This window comes from Carcharhinus amblyrhynchos, chromosome 1, assembly GCF_965287045.1.
Source record: "Carcharhinus amblyrhynchos chromosome 1, sCarAmb.v2.hapA, whole genome shotgun sequence".
NCBI classification, from domain to species: domain Eukaryota; kingdom Metazoa; phylum Chordata; class Chondrichthyes; order Carcharhiniformes; family Carcharhinidae; genus Carcharhinus; species Carcharhinus amblyrhynchos.
The window spans coordinates 118,966,634-118,980,836 of record NC_137324.1 but is presented as its reverse complement, the minus strand read 5'-3'; the positions used below and the strand labels follow the sequence as shown (position 1 = coordinate 118,980,836).

General features: G+C 43.7%; 1 long non-coding RNA gene across 1 annotated transcript in view; it reads left to right on the top strand.

Annotated features, from left to right (window-relative positions):
- The first annotated feature begins 14,016 nt into the window (after nt 1–14,016).
- LOC145344407 (uncharacterized) overlaps nt 14,017–14,203 on the top strand; it is a 1,015,876-nt gene continuing 1,015,689 nt past the window's right edge. The window contains exon 1 of the long non-coding RNA XR_013886861.1: nt 14,017–14,096. This is a non-coding gene — a long non-coding RNA (uncharacterized LOC145344407). The remainder of the gene's footprint in view (nt 14,097–14,203) is intronic.

Here is a 14,203-nt window from a genome sequence, read left to right as displayed (position 1 = left end):
AAATTGGCACATTATGTTGCAGTTTTATAGAACCTTAGTTAGGCCGCACTTGGAATATAGTGTTCAATTCTGGTCACAACACTACCAGAAGGATGTGGAGGCTTTAGCGAGGGTACTGAAAAGATTTACCAGGATGTTGCCTGGTATGGAGGGCATTAGCTTTGATGAGGCATTGGAGAAACCTGGTTTGTTTTCACTGGAACGACAGAGGTTGAGGAACGACCTGATAGAAGTCTACAAGATTATGAGAGGCATGGACAGAGTGGATAGTCAGAAGCTTTTTCCCAGTATGGAAGAATCAATTACTAGGGGGACACAGGTTTAAAGTGTGAGGGGCAAGATTTAAAGGAGATGTACGAGGCAGATTTTTTACACAGAGGATGCTGGGTGCCTGGAACTCGTTGAAGAGGGAGATAGTGGAAGCGGATATGGCAGTAAATTTTAAGGGGCGTCTTGACAAACATATGAATAGTGATGGGAATAGAGGGATTTGGTCCCCAGAAAGGTTGGGGGTTTTAGTTAAGTTGGGCAGCATGGTCGGTGTAGGCTTGGAGGGCCAAAGGGCCTGTTCCTGTGCTGTAATTTTCTTTGTTCTTTGTTCAGCAGAAAGAAACAAATATTCACCAGGAGCATACATGGATCACCAATGACCCCTTATACATATATATTATATATATATAAGTCATGCTGCATTTGTAATAAAAACAATTACTGACAGTCTTGCAAGCACTTCTACTCAAAAATTTACTCTCATTATGCCCATCAAAGATATCACTGCAATATTTTTGCAGTAATAATTGTATTGAATATCTCCTTTGAGAAATTAATATCTTTAAGTTAATTAGATACGAGGGGCCCAGACAAAGTGAAGTAGGAAAAGTCATTTATACAGGCAGGTGGGTCAGTTAGCAAAGAAAAACAGATTTAAGGTAATTTACAAAAGAACTGGAACAGAAATGAAGAGAATTTATTTTTAATGTAGTGCGTTCTAATGATCTAGAATGCACTGCCTAAAAATACGGTGGGAACAGAATCAACAATGATGTCCAAAATAGAATTTGATGCATAATTGTAGAGGAAAAGAACATGCAGTGCTTATGCTAAGAGCAGGAGAGCAGGACTATTTGAATCTTTAAAGAGCTGATAACAACACAATGGTCTGAATGGTCTTTTGTGCTGTCTCATTCTAAGCTTGGTCAGACAGCATGATTGCTAACATGAAACTTTACACTCCCGGCCCAGAACTTCAAAGTTAAAAACATAAGATTGCAATTCAAAGATACATGAAATGAAAGGATGTGGGGAATTCCCTCAAGAGTCCCTCTAGCTCATGAGGATAACCTGCTGATGGCACAGTTCAGGTCAGCTGCCTCAGGACAGGTATCCAATATGCAACATTTAGAGCTCGTAGAAGTGTTGAACTGAGCAGTGTTGTCATCCACTAGGCCATTGAGGGAAATATGAATAAACTTCCAGTATCTCATGATTGCACTTAATGTTGGAGCTCCATCCGTGTGAAGCTGGTGAGCATTAAAACTTCAGCAGAAAGGAACAAATATTCACCAGAAGCATAGGTGAATCATCAATGACCCCTTATATATATTTCTGAGTAGCCTAGAAGTCATGCTGCATTTATAAAAAAACTTGTTGGTTCCTGGAACTTCAGCAGAAGATTGGCAGAAATACTCAGATATATGTGTAAGTGGGGCTTCGAAAGGAAATTCCCATTGGAAATGTCAGAAACATATCAATTTATATCTAAGAAGGAAGGAAAGCTTAATGATTTGGGAAAGGGTCCAGTGTAGGGACTGTGAAGCATTAATCTACTCATCACTTTTAGATGCTGCCTAGCTCCTTTCCATTTTCGCTGTATCAATGAAATTTCGATGTAAATGGAAAGGGATGGATATTGGCCTTGTGGTGAAAAAATAGATTGGTGACCACATTTTCATGAGAAATTGGAGCTGAATTTCTATCCTACTTATATTTGTATTCCAGCTGTGTGTGTAAGTTGTGTCTTTAAATATAAAATAAATTGAACTGCAACGATAAGGACGATTTTTGTTTGTCAGCAATCTAATCCCAAGTGTAACTATATTTTGAATTCCTACTATTACAAGTTTATACCTGATGGAGACAAAATAGCGAAACAGGCCAGGGGGATGATCGCCAAGTGAAATAACCAGACCCACCTTTTTAACTTTCTCACACAGCAACATTGTGCTGTGTAAGCAAGGCGAATTTAATCACAGGAAAAGGAACTCAAATTCTTGTAGAAAAGAATTGTAACTAGTTTAAGTAGCCTTGCAATATATTGTATTTTGTCAATAATCACCAACTCTTGTGAAGCAAGTAATTCTTCGAACTTTTATACAAATGCAATTCATGTATATGAAGCATGTTATCAAGTTAGAAGTGATTTATTTAATGTAGTTTACGTTTGGTGCAAACCACTGATGGTTCACCTTTTGAACAACAAAAAATGGCCACCTACTCAAAAATATCCAGAAATATATTCTGGATCCAGAAATATATTCATAAATAAGCATTTATATTGAAAGTTGTTGACTGCAAAAGTATTTATTCAAGTAAGTTTGATGTACATCAATGATATAATCTGGTTTCACATTCTAAGTGCAAAATAAACCAGTTAAGGCTTGCCTGGTGCATATTAAATTCAATGATTACTTTCAGTCATCCCCTGTGTATGAAGCAATAAACTGCTCCTGTGCTGATCGAATGCCAAGGTCATGTTTTACCAAAGAACAGACGCAGATTACTGCCAAGAACATTTTAAAAAAAAAGGCCTTGAACACTATTTTCTTGTGAGAACTTGAAAGAAATCTTAAAATTATGCTTACCGATGTCAATATTTTAATCAGCTATGGTTGTTGTCTGCGACATAATGGACAAAATTATAATGAAATCCACCCATTCACAGCAGCGGGCCTGGCAATAGGTCATCAACCTGACCATTGCTGGAGTGGATTTTGCCCTGGCTCCTTAAAGCTCCCAGGTTTCCAAAACATTCATAAAACACCGGTGTGATGGTGACCCTGATGTTTTGATGGAAGGATCTTGATGTAAAGGAACGCAGATAGGGATTAGAATTGCCTTATACTGCGTTGGATGGTTCTGGAAACAAAGCAATGAAAATGAGATGTAGGAAACTTTGACTCTTCCCTGGAGTTTACTGTACAGGTGATGAGGGCTCAAAGATAAGTGCAGTCTCCTGGGGATGCAAGGAAGAGGTCAACTATTCAGGCATGGCTGGAAGTGGAAGAAACACCAACAGTTGTCACAGGGTCCCCCACAACTGGATTTAGTGCCAGAAAAGGTTCAATCATCTCATAAGGGAAGGTGACTGCCACACTTTCAGATATCAACCTCTTGAATTTTCACTGCATAGTTCTGTACAACGCTCTTCAATATACCTTGTAGCTGTACTCATTCCTCTCTGCAGAGGCATTTCTTCATGTCCCCATCTGAACAACTTACACTCACCTCACCTTATTGCCACCTTGCACCCATCCTCACTGCCACCCTGCACAAAGGTCCTCATTCTATTCCTCTCCACATATTCCACTTGTCACACCCCATAATTCTCTGATTTCTCTCCTTACAGGAGCAGATGGTACACAACTGGGGACAGTTCCCAAATGAGTGACTGCAGGGCCTTGGAAATCAGATGGCAGAGTCTGTGCCATTGCCAATGGAGAGTTGAGGGTCCCCACATACCTGGTGACAGAATTAGATATCACCTTGTCATTTGGCACACGATAAGTCATGTTGTTGTCACCACTAACTGAAATGTTGATTTTTTTGATAAGCTAGATTTTGAAACCTTTTCCAAAGTCAGTTCAAAATCCTGGCTTTCAATTCTAACAGGTCCTTTGTGGGAATTGGAGGAGCTGGAGCAGAAGGGCTAATGAGTCTTGAAAGCAGGACAAAAACAGAAGGTGCTGGAAGTACTAAGCAGGTCAGGCAGTATCTATGGAGAGAGAAACAGTTGGGTTGAATTCTGCATCCTGGAGACTAGGTGTGGTGGTGGGCAGGAAAGTCATGTGATGCCTGCTGACAAGCTGATGTTGGCTGGTTTGTCCACAGGACTTGTCGTGACAACCACCCGAATGACTCCGAGAATATACAAATGTTCTGCGCCCAGGATCAGTGAAAATGCACTGGTGGCCTCTAGGCAGTTGAGGTCTAGTGGGAGATCCTTTACTCCATAACAGGAGCCAGAGGTGCATCAACTCCACCACCAAAGCTTGGCCTCTTTTAAAGTCAAACCAAATAAACAAACTCAAGTTAAATCAGGACAAAGAAAAAGGGGCAGCTTCCCAAAAGGAGGGGGAACAGCCCGAACAAAATCAAAGTGCAAAAGAAACTTAAAAACATCAAATTAGAATGTGATTATTAGGGTCGATAATGCACCCCAGCCCCTGCGTTGCCCAACAGGACCACCAAAGCTTGGGAGCAGGTTGCCAGTACAGTTAGTGGCAATACACTCCAGAAGAGGACTACTGTCCAGTGTAGAAAGAGGCCAAATGATCTCATCCACTCCTCCAGTGTAAGTCAAACCTCTCCTCACTCTCTCCTCACATTCATGTAAGGCCATCAGGCATTCGCAGACTTCCAGCCCATAGAGTTTTCACATACTACCAGCATAAGGCATATCATCACTGATTCTCAGACATACACTTTAACATTCCTTGTCACATCCTGCACAAGCTACGTCCTCAGCCCTGACATATGTCCACTTAGCACACACACAAGGCAGGGAAGCTTATTATCTGCTTTTGCAGATTGGCGCGTAAGGCAAAGCAAAGCGAGGCGAAGCAAAGCAAAGTGAAGTGAAAAGAAACAGAAAAAGCTGTAACTCTACTAAGCTGTCCTGAGAATAAATTTGTTTACTGTAAGAGACAGGCTTCAGATTTATTCCTTCACCACGTACAGTTATAGTTATTGGAGTTAACAGCGGCACACTGAAGCAAATGTGGAAATGATACCATTATCTATTGAAAGTGAAAATGTTATCCTAAAAGTAGTAGAGAAGTTTTCTTTTCTTCATATCTGCAATGTCGCCAACATGTTCTTCATTCTCCATTTTGCCTACCAGAATCATTCATGTCTCAGGTATTGAGTACTTTTTCAGACGCCACAGCAGCAATAAAGTTCTTCATAGAAGTGAAAGTGTTTCATTTTCTCAAGCCAGTGCATTTATCTTTTCCCAATGTACAACACAGAAGAAGGCTACAGAACAAATATAATTTTGTTGCCTCCCTTTTCAAGGGATTGTGATTGTCCCAGTTGTGAAGATTTTTCTCTTGAAACAATTTTCTTCAATTAGTAGTCACAGTCTTTCTATTCAGGTTTATATGGGCGACACAGTGGTACAATGGCTAGCATTACTGCCTAATAATGCCAGGGACCCAAGTTCTACTCCCAGCTTGGGTCACTGTCTGTGCAGAGTTTGCATGTTCTCTTTATGTCTATGTCGACTTACTCCAGGCGCTCCGGTTTCCTCCCACAATCTGAAAGACATGCTGGTTAAGTGCATTGCCCATGCTAAATTCTCCCTCAGTGTACCCAAACAAGCGCTGGAGTGTGGCGACTAAGGGATTTTCACAGTAGCTTCATTGCAATGTTAATGCAAGCCTACTTGTGACTCTAATAAATTAACTTTAAAAACTTTAAACAGGTTGTCATAAAAGTCACAGCTCAGGAAGCAGCACTCTTGAGAAGCTGCTACTCCATTCCACCAATAGGTTTGCCTTCCAAGGAGAAAATAACAGAACACATATGACCAACACATCCTCCAAGAGAACCAAGATCATCTTGTTAGGGAATGACCCCTTTGGCGATGGTGACTTTGGGGAGGAGGGGTGGAGGGAGGCAGGAGCTGGATGGGAACTGTAAACAGTACAGGAGATTAACTAATGATGGGAATGAAATGTCAATAATTTAACAGGATAATGTGTTTGGAGATGTGTTTGGCGTGGGTTTCGTCTGGATGCTCCAGTTTCCTCCCACAGTCCAAAGACGTGTGGGCTAGGCTGATTGGCCATGATAAATTGCCCCTTAGTGTTAGGGGGATTAGGAGAGTAAATATGTTGGGTTACGAGGATGGGACCTGGGTGCGATTGTTGTTGGTGCAGGTTTGATGGGCTAAGTGGCCTTCTTCTGCACTGTAGGGATTCTATGAGATTAAACTGGGCGAGTTATAAAGGGTTACTAGTTATGCCAATGAGATAATGATATTAATGATGATGTAAATATGACATCAGGATCAGGTGACTAACAGATTCCCGTTTGTTCTAGGGAGCTTGCTGAGGGTGAGATGGAGCATTGTAGCAAGGAAGGTCGAGAAGAGTACCAGTATGACCCAGAGTGATCCAGTCCAAATCTTGCGAGCCGACTGTCAACAAGGGCAGACATCGACAATGAGGTTCAACACTGCCAGAGTGTCAGTGCAGCCTTCAATCACCTGAGGAAGAGTGTTTGAAGACCAGTGTCTCAATCCCAGCAAGCAGCTTTACAGGTCTACAGAACAGTAGGGATACCTGCCCTCCCATATCCCCAGCATTGAAGCATTGACCATGTTCAATCAGTTCCAGTGGGTGCGCCACATCTCTGCATGCCTGACATGATACTGCAGACATGTGTTCTACTCGCTGCTTCGACATGGCAAGCGAGCCCCAGGAAGCCTTGCTTCGAGGACACCCTCAAAGTCTCCTTGAAAAAGTGCAATGCCCACTGACAACTGGGAATCCCTGGTCCGAGACTGTCTGAAGTGGAGGAAAAGTGCGCAGGAAGGACCTGAACATCTCAAGTTTCACTGTTGAGAGCAAACTGAAGTGTCAGTAACGAAAAGGAGTGCATGGCAACCCGGGCACCCCACCCACCATGTATCCCATCGATGACAGAGCCTGCAGGTCACACTTTGCACTCTTCAGTCACCTGAGAGCTTACTTTTAGTCTTGGAAGCAAGTCATCCCCAAGGGACTGCCTACCTGAAAAACACCCCCCCTCCCCCCCCAAGGGACTGCCTAATAAGAAGATTGTGGATGAACATGAGATGAAGAGTCACGCATGCCAACAATATACCTAATTTACAATTAATAAAGGAAGACATGAATTGTATATGTTCATGAAGTTGGAGTCCAGCTTTACAGAGTAGATAATCCAACTAAGTTAATTGGAGAACATTTAAAATAGGCTCTGTTTTGTTCTCAACAGTACCCTGTTCAAATTAAAGACTGGGCATTGTTCCCACAAATCTTCCCCCCGATGACTTTTAATACATTGCATTGGTAATGAGCCATTCACATTTGTGTTCTTGCGCAGGACAAAATGGATGCAAGTCCGTTAAACCTTTTATTACAAAGTAATGTTTCGTTGGTACGAATGTCTTCAACTGGATAAGCCAGCCAAAATAATTCTGCGAATGCAGCAAGAGTATGGTTGATTTATTACAAAGCATTGGAGAGACTGTAAAGTTGTGCTATAAAGAAAAATAGTTGAACAAGTCACAGTGTAATGTAATTAATCAAGTTGCAGTGTTAAGGAGTTGAACAAGTTACAATGTAATGAAATGGAACAAGCTGCATTACTGTGTGATGTGCTGAAAGCCAGATTAATTGTTCCTAATCAACATTAACTTACTATTTACTGACTGATTTTGTGCTACTTTGCCCACTAGCTGAAAAGAACTTTTAAAGGTATATGCTACTGGGGTATTTTCCCCAGTACTCCCTGCATTGGAGCCTGGCCCATGCATTCCCACACGATCACTCTTGATAATCCTGTTGCGTACGTTGTTCAGTCTTGCTTTCTCAAAAAATGTGATGGGTTTTAAATAGTTTCTGATAACTTAGAGAATGTACCAGAATTGAAAAGGCTGCAAAAAGAGTCTGGGGTGATTCCCCCAACCATTCCACTGCTTTTGTAGCGCAGTGTATGAGGCACTAGTGGAGGCTGTTTTGTGGACTCCCCGCTGGGCGCCACCGACTCTGCGCGTCTCCAGCAGCTGGATTTCTGAGCTCTGCACCAGAAATCGGTGTGGAGCTGCATCATATGTGGAGGCCCTTATTTTAACTTAAGTGCCATTAACGGGCCTGGGACTGAAATCTCTGGGCACACTAGCCTCTCCCCCACGCAGGAGTATTTCACTCCTGTTTAGTATAGCTCCCCACTTGTGGGAGCTGATGGCTCACCCCACTGGAATAAAGGGGAGCAATCGAGGCTCCCAAAGGAGTTGGATGCCTCCTGAGCATTGACACCTTGGCAGTGCCAGCCTGAGCCCCTGACACTGCCCAAGGGGCAAAGTGGTAATGCCCAGTGGGCACCTTGGCACTGCCCACTGCCAAGGGGGTGGTGTCTAACGGGGCAAGGCCTCTGGGGGGAGTGATCGGTGGGTCCCGCTACCACTCTGCACGTTGGGCTGAGTGACAGAAGGAGGGAGGCCAGCGATCGGGGGTAGCCATCGGGGTGGGGGCAGCCTGCTGGGGGGAGGTAGGGTTAGGGCTGCAGGGGAATGTGGGAGTGTTTGGGATTGTGGTGGTGGGATTGGGGCTGGCAGTGAGGTGGGGAGATTCGGTGGGGGGAGGGACAAATTGGGGTTGCAGGGGGAGAGGCGTTTGGCCTGAGCATGTTCAGGGGGCCAGCGGTCAGACTGTGGCGGGGGGGTTGCACAGCCAGTGATGCAGGATTTGCAAGGCTCACCAGCAATTGAGCTGGCCAGCGATTGGGAGGCCGGCAGACGGGCCAATGTGCATGCACTGATCTCAGCACTAACAGGCCAGTATATTTGCAGTGCCTTGCTCAGTGCTATGATGCAGGGCTCTTCAGTGGGAGTAGACCCTGTCCACTGCTTTATGCTGAGGCACTCTGCAGTGCATAGAGAGTGGGAGATTCCTATTGAAACTTCCGCTGAAAGAAACAACGTGATTTACTCCAGTTTTTACATGAATTCAACACTTAGAATTTTTGTGGGAGAATTGCCTTCCTCTGTTTTTGCTGATGGGTGGTGTTTCTTCACCATGTAAAAATTTCACAGATGTGCACTTTTCCCTAATAAGAAATTCAGTCATCAATTTCTCAGCGATATCATTTTTCAAAAAAATCTGAAAAGCATGATGATGTTTTATTATGCAATTATTCTCAAATAGAAAGAAAAATGGAATTCACAAATGTTTTATGTCTTCCTAAATGTAACAATGATTTTATTCAGAAAATATGATGTCATGAGGCTCCAGCCCCTCAGAGGATTATGATGTTTGTTTTGTATTTCCAATTGTATAGAATGATATTTGTACGCATGAGTGATATCTGTATCTTGAAGGAGAAAGGGAAAAAGGGGATGAGATGTTATTGCACATGGAAATGGTGTGAAGACGCTTTATTAAAACCAATTTTATGATGTAAATTGCTGCACCTAAGGAGTTGCCAAACTCTATACAATACTACAGCTTTAATAATTGAAAATTGCCAGTGCAGAAAACAGCAGGAGATTGGTTCCAAAGGGGGGAATGGAATGATGTGAATGCTGCAATGTTGATTTCCAGACTAGACTATATCTCACACATGACCTTGCAGGGTCAAGCATTCCTTTAATATAATGGGGTTTTGCAACTCCCATTTCCATTGTTAAGTAATGGGTATAAAGTGGAGTTACTCCATTTCTCAGTTCTGAAGAAGATTCAACTAGTCTCAAAACTGAGATTTTCCAGCATTTTTCTGTTTTTGTTTCAGATTCCAGCATCCAAAGTATTTTACATGTGCCTACTCCTCTTCCCACTGTCTTGGCATTGATCTGTGATTTTAACATTGCCACCTTTGGCAATCAATGGATTCTGATGGGTATAGTTTTTAATAAACGCAATTGAAGCACATGGCTCATCAATGGAATTTTAACCCATTCCTCCAGCTTTGCCAAATAATCCTGCTAGGATGTTAGTGAGATGCAGAAAAGTAAGTTTAAAAAGGACTTTCCTTAGTAGGACACAGGAGAGCAGGTCTACATGGAAGTTCTGGGCGTCTGCTGCCCTGGGTCCCTTCCCTCTCTAGCCTTTCAACACCTTTCACTCAGATATAACCTTTGCTGCCAGCAACCTTTTCACTGATGTAGGTGGGTGGCTGCTAGGCCACAACCTTTTTTGTCCTTCCCCAATAGCCAGCTATCAGTTTTCACCAGAATGAGCCAAACATTTAAACAGCAACATTTAAATGAGGTCAGGCACTTAGACTCCCAGGCCTTCTGTTCCCACACAGGATTGTCTTCCACTTCCACTGGAGTGGAGTTAAAAATCATCCCTCCCTTGGAAATATTCAGAATCAGAGATAATCCATTTCTTGTGTTTTATTTAATCAACACACTAATATTCTATTAAAGATCTGATATAAACATTATCATTAGAAAAATGTGTTCCCAAACTTGACCCAAATGCTAGCAAAAATATATTTTTCAGTACACCTGAGAAGAAAGGGACATCTTGGATTTGCACTGATACAAATCTATGCAAATAGACATATATCTGTAACTTTCACCCTGTATCTCATTTTTATTTGGTGAGCAAAGTGCACAGGCAATACCTGCCCTTCTCCTGAGCAGTCCTCATTTATCTTCGACTGGTCTTGTGAGAGGCTCGGCAACCCCTCCCAGATTGTACATTAATTTGTTGTTATTACATCACAAATTACTAACACTAGCACCACCTTAAAGTGTAGGGGACAATGCTCCCATCCTGCTGCACTAATTTCTTAGCGCAGCAGACCAGGAAATTCTTGTGGTGGCTGATTAGTGGGATTTGCATATGTGTTCCTGCCCTGAAAGCATCTCCTAGGCAGCAACTCCACACCGGAAATCAGCGGGGAGGCGTTCCTGTGGAGCAGCATCGAGAGGCAGTGATTTCTGGGCGTGTGTGGAGGTCGCGAGTAAGGTACATTTTCTTGTTTAGATTTTTTTAACTTTTATTTCTAGTTTGAAGTCGCGAGTAGCGGTGGTTTTTTTTTCTTTTTTTGAATTAGTTCGAAACCGGAAGTCGTCACTGGGACGCTTACCAGTATTTGTAGTTTTTTTTTCGGGTCTCCGACCCTATAAATCGGCACAAAGAGGAGACCTAATCCTCTACACTGGTAGAGAATCCCACCCTCCCACCTCCTCTAACCTAATTATAAGTGTGTGGGAAGTTTTTTTTTGTTGTTTCTCTTTTCTGCTGGAAATTGTTTCAGGGATGGCAGTTCAGGCAGTAAGCTGCACGTCCTGTGGTATGTATGTGGTGAGGGACATCAGTAGTGTTTCTGCTGATTTTACCTGTAGGAAGTGTATACAATTGCAGCTTCTGGAGAAGCGTGTTAAGGAGCTGGAGTTGGAATTGGAGGAACTCCGGATAATTCGGGAGGCTGAGGCAGACATAGATAGGAGTTACAAGGAGATAGTCACTCCTAGAAATGAGTCTTGGGTAACTGCCAGGAAGAGGGGAAAGAAGCAATTGGGGGGACAATCCCCTGGGGCTGTTCCCCTCCAAAATAGGTTTTCTGTCCTGGAGGCTACAGTTGAGGAGGAATCAACTGGAGATTGCCAAAGGGAGCAGGTCTCTGGAGGTGAGCCTGTTGTGAAGGCTCAGGTGGTTAGGGGATGTAAAAGATTGGGCCTAGTGATTGGGGACTCCACAGTTAGGGGGACAGATAGGAGAGTCAGAGGTAATGGTAGGGACTCAGGGCTGGTGTGTTGCCTCCCAGGGGCTGGGGTCCGGGATGTTTCAGAGAGGGTGTTCAGGACTCTTAAGGGTGAGGGGGATCAACCCCAAGTCATAGTTCATGTGGGGACGCATGACATAGGGAGGTTAAGGGAAGGGGATATTAAGCAGAAATTTATGGAGTTGGGGTGGAAACTTAAGGCCAAGTCGGACAGGGTGGTTATCTCGGGACTCTTGCCTGTGCCACTGGATAGTGTAGAGCAGAACAGAGAGAGGGGAAGTTTGAACTCGTGGCTGAGGGGATGGTGCAGGAGGGAGGGGTTCAGGTTCTTGAGCAATTGGGGCTCATTCTGGGGAAGGTGGGACCTCTACAGGAGTGATGGTCTACACCTGAATCAGAGGGGAACCAATATCTTGGGGGGGAAATTTGCTAAGGCTATGCAGGGGGGTTTAAACTGATTCAGAGGGGGGGTGGGATCCTGAGTAGCGGGGGTGAAAGTGAGGGGGGCATAGATGGAGACTGCAATGCACGGCATCGTGGGGGTGAAGCGGAGCAGGGTTTGAAATGTGTATACTTTAATGCGAGGAGTATTCACAATAAAGTGGATGAACTTGCAGTGTGGATCAGTACCTGGGACTTTGATGTTGTGGCCATTTCAGAGACATGGATAGAGCAGGGTCAGGAATGGTTGTTGCAGGTTCCGGGGTTCAAATGCTTCAGTCGGAGTAGAGAAGGAGGTAGAAGAGGGGGAGGGGTAGCATTATTAGTCAAGGACTGTATCACGGTGTCAGAGAGGAAGTTTGATGAGGACTTGTCTGTTGAGGTAGTATGGGCGGAGATTAGAAATAGGAGAGGAGAGGTCACCCTGTTGGGAGTCTTTTATAGACCTCCTAAAAGTTCTAGAGAGGTTGAGGAAAGGATTGCAGAGACGATCCGGGACAGGAGTGAAAGTAATAGGGTAATTGTTATGGGGGACTTTAACTTTACTAATATTGATTGGAATAGCTATAGCTCTAGCTCATTAGAGGGGTCAGTTTTTGTACAAAGCGTGCAGGAAGGTTTTTTGACTCAGTGTGTTGATAGGCCAACTAGAGGTGAGGCTATATTGGATTTGGTGCTGGGAAATGAGCCAGACCAGGTGCTAGACTTGGAAGTTGGGGTGCATTTTGGTGATAGTGACCACAATTCGGTTACGTTCACCTTAGTGATGGAAAGGGATAGGCATGAACCTCGGGTCAGTAGTTTTAGCTGGGGGAAGGGTAATTATGAGGCTATTAGGAGAGAATTAGGAAGCATAGGTTGGACTAGGAGACTACAGGGTCTCGGAACATCCGAAATGTGGAGTTTTTTCAAGGAGCAGCTACTGCGAGTCCTTGATATGTATGTCCCTGTCAGGCAAGGAGGAATTGGTCGAGCTAGGGAACCGTGGTGCACTAGGAAAGTTGATTCGCTGGTTAAAAAGAAAAAGGAGGCTTATGTCCGGATGAGACTTGAGGGCTCAGGTAGTGCACTAGAAAGCTTTAGATTGGCTAGGAGGGAGTTAAAGAGAGAGTTGAGAAGGGCTAAAAGAGGACATGAGAAGACTGTGGCTGATAGGATTAAGGAGAATCCTAAGGCGTTCTATAGATATGTTAAGAACAAAAGGTTGGTTAGGGCAAGATTAAGGGCAGTTAGAGACAGCAGTGGGAATTTATGTGTGGAACCGGAAGAGATTGGAGAGGCATTGAACCAATATTTCTCTTCGGTGTTCACGCAGGGGGACATAAATGTAGCTGTGGAGAACACTGGGTTACAGGGTTGTAAACTGGACAGTATTGCAGTTGATAAGGAGGATGTGCTAGATATTCTTGAGGGTTTGAAAATAGATAAGTCCCCTGGGCCGGACGGGATTTACCCTAGGATTCTCTGGGAGGCAAGGGAGGCGATTGTAGAGCCTCTGGCTCTGATCTTCAGGTTGTCATTGGTCACTGGTATAGTGCCAGAAGATTGGAGGTTAGCGAATGTTGTCCCATTGTTTAAGAAGGGGAACAGAGACTTCCCCGGGAATTATAGACCGGTGAGTCTTACTTCTGTTGTGGGCAAGGTTTTAGAAAAAATTATTAGGGATAGGATTTATAGTTATTTGGAGAGTAATGAATTGATTAGAGACAGTCAGCATGGTTTTGTGGAGGGTAGGTCGTGCCTTACTAACCTTATTGAGTTTTTTGAGAAAGTGACCAAAGAGGTGGATGGGGGTAAGGCAGTTGACGTGGTATATATGGACTTTAGTAAGGCGTTTGATAAGGTTCACCATGGTAGGCTTCTGCAGAAATTGCAGATGTATGGGATTGAGGGTGATCTAGGAAATTGGATTAGGAATTGGCTGGCGGATAGGAGACAGAGGGTGGTGGTTGATGGTAAGTATACGACATGGAGTTCAGTTACGAGTGGTGTGCCTCAGGGATCTGTTTTGGGGCCACTGCTGTTTGTAATTTTTATAAATGATCTGGATGAGGGTATAGTT